Here is a 9028-nt window from a genome sequence, read left to right as displayed (position 1 = left end):
GCAAAAGGATTGCGAAAAGAATTGATGGAGAAGAGGAGGAGGCTCAAACGACACGCATTGTTGGACGCAAGCGTGGGAGGGCGAATCAGAATCCTGTCCGAGGTGGACGGGCGGGGAAACGGCGCACTGATTCTGCCCCTTGTGATGAAGAAGGGGGCATGTGAAACGTGAGAAGAAAGGCGGACATGAGGTATTTTTCAAAAAACTTGAAATCTCTAGGGTTGACAAGCATCACATGTGTGGGGTGTGATAATATGATCGTAGGTTGAAAAATCATCATGTTAGTTTTTGTTTGTGTCTTCACCTTGTTTGGGACAAGAAGCATAGTAGTTTCCTAGTACAATAGTAGCAGTTGCCCAACACAATAGTAGCAGTTGCTTTGTAATGTATTTGTAGTTTCTTAGTTTATCACATAGTAGCTTGTCCTTACTTTTAGTTTGAATTCTTCTATATTTTTTTAGGTTGGTAGTAGTGTGTCGACACCAAGGAACATGGTGTCACCTTCAAGACTATTCATGATAAGTAGTTCTCTCGCCCCGATACAAAATGATGCCATTGGTGAGATAAGTCTTGGCGGCGTGCTGCAAATTGGAACAAGAACGATGAAAGGGGATCTCATGAAGTTTGTCATGAAGCGTCATGATCCAGAGTTGTCTTAACTTGTCATTCCCGAGAGGGGGAAGATCGCAGTCGACACAGCCAGTGTCGAAAGGATATGGGGATTGCCAAGGGGGCGGAAGAAGGTTGTGTACGAAATGGAACCCAACATAGTTAGGGTGTTCAATGAGATGTACAACCTTTCCAGAGGGTCCGCGCCATCAGTTACCACATGTTGTGATATGATAAGGGAGATGGGAGTTGTTGATGACGACAAGTTTTTGAGTGCATGAATTGTCGTTTTTTCACTTGTTTCCTTGCGTCGACAACTAGCTTGAAGGTGTCCATGCGTGCCTACACAGTTGTGTTGAATCCATGCGACATCGTGAATTCAGATGTCTACCAATTCGTAGTCGACCAACTTAGGATTGCTTTCATGGGGCTGGGAGGTAGGACGAATACCATATGTTGTTGCTTATTCCACCTAGTGGTAAAATGATCTATACCCCCCCCCTTCTTTTTCGGTTCATTGTTTTTTTATTCCATCCCTTTTTCCATAGAACAGACATATGTATGTATTTTGTCTCTTGGTGTTTGAAACAACTCCTTTACCTCGACTCGCTCAATGTGGACTATAGGTCAATCAACCAGAAATTTGTGGATGCGAGTACGTAAAATGCTCTTCCGAGGGTTAAAGTACAGAACGAGGGTGTCATCAAGGCCGTCATTAAGAAGGACAAGATTAGGAAGGGGGTTTACGGGAAGCTGTGAGTAAGTTTTTATTTCTTTTTTATTGCACATTCTTTTGTTTTTTGAATCATACAGTTGCTCATAATTAGAGTTGTAGTTGCCTATTATCATGTTTTGTAGTTGCCCTAATTTGACGAGTAAGATATTTTCTTTTTTGCATGATTAAAATTGTAGTTGCCCATCTTTTAGGGCTATTGTTTCTCTAATTTAGGGAGCTAGTTGCTCAGCTACTAAATGAATGTTTTAGTGAAAATTAGCATGGCAATCATGCTAATTTTACCAACATTTTTATTTTTTCAACCTTACACATGCCAATGATCATAATTCGGCGTTGCGGAGCATTGGGGGTTTCTAGTTGTTGTAATTTGACGAGCATTGTTTTGTTTTATAATTTGTATGTTCTTAAGTTGAAAGAGCTTTTTCCATCACTTACGCGTGGAAAACGCCGCATTTTTTTATGATCATAATTGGAGTTGCTCATCAATGTGGCTTATGTTGCCCTAAGTTAGGGATGCAGTTGCTCAACTACTAATTTTTAGTAACATTTTTTGTTTTCTGTAACATTTTTGCTTATTGTTTTCACGCGCATTCTTTAAAAAAATAGCTGAAAGGTGAGTTTTCAAGGTGCGCAGAAGAAAGTTTTTCTCGGAACATGGATCACATCGAGAAATTTGTCGTCGCAAGAATTCCTCAAAACTACAACATCAATGTATTTTTCTGTTTCTTTTTTCATTATATGAAACCACATTTCCCTCTTTTTTCATACTTGTGTAATATAGTTTCAGTCATTTTTTGATTCATTTGCATTTTGTTGTTTCAATTTAAAACAAAGATGTCACTGTTGGTGCACGACATGTGCTCTTAAATATCAAACGAAATGGGGAAGTTCATTCAAGGCGTGGGCAAGCTGGAGGAGGAGGAGGTTCAAGTGGCAGCAATAAGTGCATCATGGGTTGGAGGCACGCCTCAACCAGTGAGCAAGGAAAGACAGAAAAGAGCATCGGCAAGTGCCAAACAACGGAAGGTTGCAAGGCAGAAGAAAGGAAGGGGCAGCAACACCAGTCGCAAGGAGAGAATTTTGCTGTCCGACGAGGAGGAGAAGGAAACAGACGAGGGAGACCTCACTGGCGATGATGACGACAACGGCGGTGCCTGAAGACGGCGACGAGCATGACAACAAGGCAAAATTGACAAAAACGACCTCTGGAGCGAAAGAACTCACGACGTGAACCCGAACGAAAAAAAATCACCCGGACGACCCTTTCGTGTGGCGCCCGACACCTAGGCGCCATAATACACTATGTGATGCCTAAGACGTCGGCGCCACATGCCTGGCCACGCTAGCGCAGTTGGCCCCACCCGCAGGCAGTGCGACGCCTAAGCCTCACGCGTCACACCATCTAAAGTGTGGCGCCGAAGGCTTAGGCGCCACACACTGACTTATCCAGCCACGGGCGAGCCCCCTCCCCCACCCCCTCCTCATTCCCCTCCCATCCTGTTTTGAAACCGGTGTGTGCCTCTTCTCCTCATCCGAATCCACTCTTCTAAATGCTTCAGATCTGGTGATTTCTTCCGTGGATTGATCCCCCAAACTTGTGTACGAGGTAATCTCTTCCGTTTCCAATCTATCTATCCAAATAGGATTGTGTATTTTTTAGATTTGGGTTCGTTAGGTTGAGAGACACTTTTGATTGGATTTTAGGAGTTAGTCCTATGTAGATTCATGAGGAGTTAGTCCTATGTAGATGAGGAGTTAGTCCTATATAGATTCATAAGTAGATGAGGAGTTAGTTTCTATGTATATGAGCAGTTAGTTGCATGTACTATTTTTTTGAAGTATACTTTTTGTGATATGTGCTACGGCAACAAAAGTCCTTCCCCGGCAGTGGTGCCAGAGATCCTTCTGTCGTCTCTTGAGCTTGCGTTGGTTTTTCCCTTGAAGAGGAAAGGGTGATGCAGCACAGGAGCAATAAGTATTTCCCTCAGTTTGAGAACCAAGGTATCAATCCAGTAGGAGAATCTCGTCAAGTCCAGAGTACCTGCGCAAACACAAAAGAGCTTGTACCCAACGCTTTAAAGGGGTTGTCAATCCCTTCAAGATTGTTTGCAAAGTGAGATCTGAAGGCGAAAAGTGCAACGAAGTAAAAAGTGTAAGGCTGAAAATATGGTGTGGAGTAGACCCGGGGGACATAGTGTTCACTAGAGGATTTTCTCAAAATAGCAAATATCACGGTGGGTAAACAAATTACTGTCGAGCAATTGATAGAAACGCGCAAAGTCATGACAATATCTAAGGCAATGATCATACATATAGGCATCACGTCCGAGACAAGTAGATCGATACTTTCTGCATCTACTACTATTACTCCACACATCAACCGCTATCCAGCATGCATCTAGTGTATTGAGTTCATGACGAACAGAGTAACGCCTTAAGCAACATGACATGATGTATAGGGATAATCTCAAACCAATGATGAAAACCCCATCTTTTTACCCTTGATGGCAACAACACGATGCATACCTCGCTACCCCTTCTATCACTGGGTGAGGTCGCCGCACGGTATGAACCCAAAACCAAGCACTTCTCCCATTGCAAGAATCATAGATCTAGTTGGCCAAACAAAACCCACAACTCGAAGAGAATTACAAGGATATGAAATCATGCATAAGAGACATCAGAAGAAACTCAAATAAGATTCATAGATAATCTGATCATAAATCCACAATTCATCGGATCTCGACAAACACACCGCAAAAGAAGATTACACTGGATAGATCTCCATGAAGATCATGGAGAACTTTGTATTGAAGATCCAAGAGAGAGAAGAAGTCATCTAGTTACTAGCTATGGACCCGTAGGTCTATGGTGAACTACTCACGCATCATCGGAGAGGTCATGGTGTTGATGAAGAAGCCATCCGTATCCGAATCCCCCCTCCGGCAGGGCACTAGAATGTGCCCAGATGGGATCTTGCGGAGACAGAAGCTTGCGGTGAAGGAAAAGTACTTTCGATGATCTCCTGATTTTTTGTGGAATTTTTGGGGATATATAGGTGCAAAACCTAGGGCAAAGGAGGTCCTGGGGGCCCACAAGCCTGTGGGCCGCGGCCTCCCCCCTCGCCACGGTGAGGGGGCTTGTGGGGCCCCTGGGGACCCCCTGCCTTGGCTCTCAAGTCTCCAGATCTTCTTCTGTTACGAAAAAAATCTTTTTGGGGATTTTATTCCATTTGGACTCCGTTTCAAAATCTCCTCTGAAGGGGGTCAAAAACATGGAAAAAACAAGAACTGGCACTAGGCACTGAGTTAATAAGTTAGTCGCAAAAAAAATATAAAAGACATGCAAAACATCCAAAGTTTGACAAGATAATAGCATGAAACCATCAAAAATTATACATACGTTGGAGACGTGTCAAGCATCCCCAAGCTTAACTCCTGCTCGTCCTCGAGTAGGGAAGTGATAAAGAATGATTTTTTGATGTGGAATGCTACCTAGCATAGTTATCCTTTGCAACTTCTTTCACATGACATGAATGTTCAGATCCGTAAGATTCAAAACAATAGTTTGCTATTGACATGAAAACAATAATACTTCAAGCAAACTAGCAAAATAATCATGAACTTTCAAAATGACAAGGCCAAGGAAAGTTATCCCTACAAAATCATATAGTCTGGCTATGCTCCATCATCCTCACACAACTAATGTAAATCATGCACAACCCCGGTATTGGCCAAGTAATTGTTTTCACACTCTTACTTTCTCAAACTTTTTATAACTATCACGCAATACATGAGCGTGAGCCATGGATATAGCACTATAGGTGGAATAGAGTGTGGTGGTGGTTGTGAGATAAAAAGGAGGAGATGGTCACATTGGCTCGACGTACCAAAGGGCTATGGAGATGCCCATCAATAGATATCAATGTGAATGAGTAGGGATTGCCATACAAGAGATGCACTAGAGCTATAAGTATGTGAAAGCTCAAAAGGAGAACTAGTGGGTGTGCATCCAACTTGCTTGCTCATGAAGACCTAGGGCAATTTGAGGAAGCCCATCATTGGAATATACAAGCCAACATATATAATGAAGATTCCCACTAGCATATGGTAGTTGTTGGAAATATGCCCTAGAGGCAATAATAAATTAGTTATTATTATATTTCTTTGTTCATGATAATCGTTTATTATCCATGCTATAATTGTATTGATTGGAAACACACTGCATGTGTGGATACATAGACAAAAACACTGTCCCTAGTAAGCCTCTAGTTGACTAGCTCGTTGATCAAAGATGGTCAAGAGGTTTCCTGACCATAGGCAAGTGTTGTCACTTGATAACGAGATCACATCATTAGGACAATCATGTGATGGACTAGACCCAAACTAATAGACGTAGCATGTTGATCGTGTCATTTTGTTGCTACTGTTTTCTGCGTGTCAAGTATTTGTTCCTATGACCATGAGATCATATAACTCACTGACACCGGAGGAATGCTTTGTGTGTATCAAACATCGCAACGTAACTGGGTGACTATAAAGATGCTCTACAGGTATCTTCGAAGGTGTTCGTTGAGTTAGTATGGATCGAGACTGGGATTTGTCACTCCGTGTGACGGAGAGGTATCTCGGGGCCCACTCGGTAATACAACATCACACACAAGCCTTGCAAGCAATGTAACTTAGTGTAAGTTGCGGGATCTTATATTACGGAACGAGTAAAGAGACTTGCTGGTAAACGAGATTGAAATAGGTATGCGGATACTGACGATCGAATCTCAGGCAAGTAACATACCGAAGGACAAAGGAAATGACATACGGGATTATATGAATCCTTGGCACTGAGGTTCAAACGATAAGATCTTCGTATAATATGTAGGATCAAATATGGGCATCCAGGTCCCGCTATTGGATATTGACTGAGGAGTCTCTCGGGTCATGTCTACATAGTTCTCGAACCCGCAGGGTTTGCACACTTAAGGTTCGATGTTGTTTTATGCGTATTTGAGTTATATGGTTGGTTACCAAATGTTGTTCGGAGTCCCGGATGAGATCACGGACGTCACGAGGGTTTCCAGAATGGCTTGGTAACGAAGATTGATATATAGGATGACCTCATTTGGTTACCGGAAGGTTTTCGTGCATTACTGGAAAAGTTTCGGGCTCATCGGTAGTGTACTGGGAGTGCCGGGAGGGGTGCCGGGGACCATCAGGAGGGGTGTCACGCCCCAAGGGGTCTCATGGGCTATGGGAAGATATAAACCAGCCCCTAGTGGGCTGGAATAAGTTCCCACTAAGGGCCATAAGGTTTGAGAAGGAAAAAACACAAGGTGGAAAGAGTTTCCAAGTGGGAAGGTGGAATCCTACTCCAAGTAGGATTGGAGTACGACTCCTCCACCTCCAATTTCGACCAAACCTTTAGGTTTTGAGGCTGCCTCCTCCCCTCCCTCCCTCCTATATATAGTGGGGTTTTAGGGCTGATTTGAGACAACTTTTGCCACGGCAGCCCAACCACATACCTCCACGGTTTTACCTCTAGATCGCGTTTCTGCGGAGCTCGGGAGGAGCCCTGCTGAGATTAGATCACCACCAACCTCCGGAGCACCGTCACGCTGCCGGAGAACTCATCTACCTCTCCGTCTCTCTTGCTGGATCAAGAAGGCCGAGATCATCGTTGAGCTGTATGTGTGCTGAACGCGAAGGTGTCGTCCGTTCAGCACTAGATCGGATCGGATCGTGGGACGGTTCGTGGGACGGTTCGCGGGGCGGATCGAGGGACGTGAGGACGTTCCACTACATCAACCGCGTTTCCTAACGCTTCTGTTGTGCGATCTATAAGGGTACGTAGATCGGAAATCCCCTCTCGTAGATGGACATCACCATGATAGGTCTTCGTGCGCGTAGGAAATTTTTTGTTTCCCATGCGACGTTCCCCAACAGTAGTGACAAAGCAAGAAGCTCTCAATCATGAAGAACATGGTGCTATTATGAAGCACAAGTGTGGAAAAAGATAGTAGCGTTGTCCCTTCTCTCTTTTTCTCTCTCTTTTTTATTTGGGCTCTTAGGCCTCTTTTTTTCTTTTCTCTATTTTTTTTATTTTTCGGCTCTTTGGCCTCTTTTTTTCCCCTCACATGGGACAATGCTCTAATAATGATGATCATCACACTTTTATTTACTCACAGCTCAAAGCTCAAAGTGATAATGACTCTATAGGAAATGCCTCCGATAGTGTACCGGGATGTGTGCTACTTCTCAAACAACAGCGCGAGAAATTGACACGTTGACGGAGACTACATTGGTTTTTTCCCTTGAAGAGGAAAGGGTGATGCGGCACATGAGCAGTAAGTATTTCCCTCAGTTTGAGAACCAAGGTATCGATCCAGAAGGAGGGTCTCGTCAAGTCCAGAGTACGTGCGCAAACACAAACAAGCTTGCACCCAACGCTTCAAAGGGGTTGTCAGCCCCTTCAAGATTGTTTGCAAAGTGAGATCTGAAGGCGGAAAGTGCAACAAAGTAAAAAATGTAAGGCTGAAAATATGGTGTGGAGTAGACCCCGGGGCCATAGTGTTCACTAGAGGCTTCTCTCAAAATAGCAAATATCACGGTGGGTGAACAAATTACCGTCGAGCACTTGATAGAACCGTGCAAAGTCATGACGATATCTAAGGCAATGATCATACATATAGGCATCCTGTCCGAGACAAGTAGATCGATACTTTCTGCATCTACTACTATTACTCCACACATCGACCGCTATCCAGCATGCATCTAGTGTATTGAGTTCATGACGAACAGAGTAACACTTTAAGCAACATGACATGATGTATAGGGATAATCTCAAACCAATGATGAAAACCCCATCTTTTTACCCTTGATGGAGTACCTGGATTACGCTACTTGAACGTTGAGCATCAAAGATCTATGGAGATAGATCGAAAGCGCTTAATAGAAGTTTCAACAAGATGCATGCCTTGACAAGTTTTTTGAAAGAGTTCAAAATAGACCAGCAAAGAAGGAGTTCTTGGTTGCGTTGTGAGGTGTGAATTTGAGTAAGACTCAAAACCCGACCACGGTAGAATAAAGAGAATAGACGAAGGTCGTCTTCTATGCCTTAGCCGTAGAATCTAAAGTATGCCATGCTGTGTACCGCACCTGATGTGTGCCTTGACTCAAAGTATGTTGAGAGGTACAGAGAGTGATCCATGTTTGAATCACTAGCAGCGGTCAAAATTTATCCTTAGTAACAAATGGACTAAGGAATTTTTCTCGATTATGGAGGTGGTTAAAGAGTTCGTCGTAAAGGGTAACGTCGATGCAAGCTTTGACACTAATCTGAATAACTATGAGTAGTGAAACGGATTCATATAGTAGAGTGGATATTTGGAGTATTTCCGAATAGCACGTAGTAGCAGCATCTATAAGATGACATAAAGATTTGTAAAGAACGCACGGATCTGAAAGTTTCAGAACCGTTGACTAAAACCTCTCTCACAAGCAAGACATGATCAGACCCCATAACTATATGGGTGTTGGATTCGTTGGAATCACATGGTGATGTGAACTAGATTATTGACTCTAGTGCAAGTGGGAGACTGTTGGAAATATGCCCTAGAGGCAATAATAAATTAGTTATTATTATATTTCTTAGTTCATGATAATCGTTTATTATCCATGCTATAATTGT

This window comes from Hordeum vulgare, chromosome 7H, assembly GCF_904849725.1.
Source record: "Hordeum vulgare subsp. vulgare chromosome 7H, MorexV3_pseudomolecules_assembly, whole genome shotgun sequence".
Taxonomy (NCBI): Eukaryota; Viridiplantae; Streptophyta; class Magnoliopsida; order Poales; family Poaceae; genus Hordeum; species Hordeum vulgare.
Note: the sequence above shows the minus strand (reverse complement) of the source record.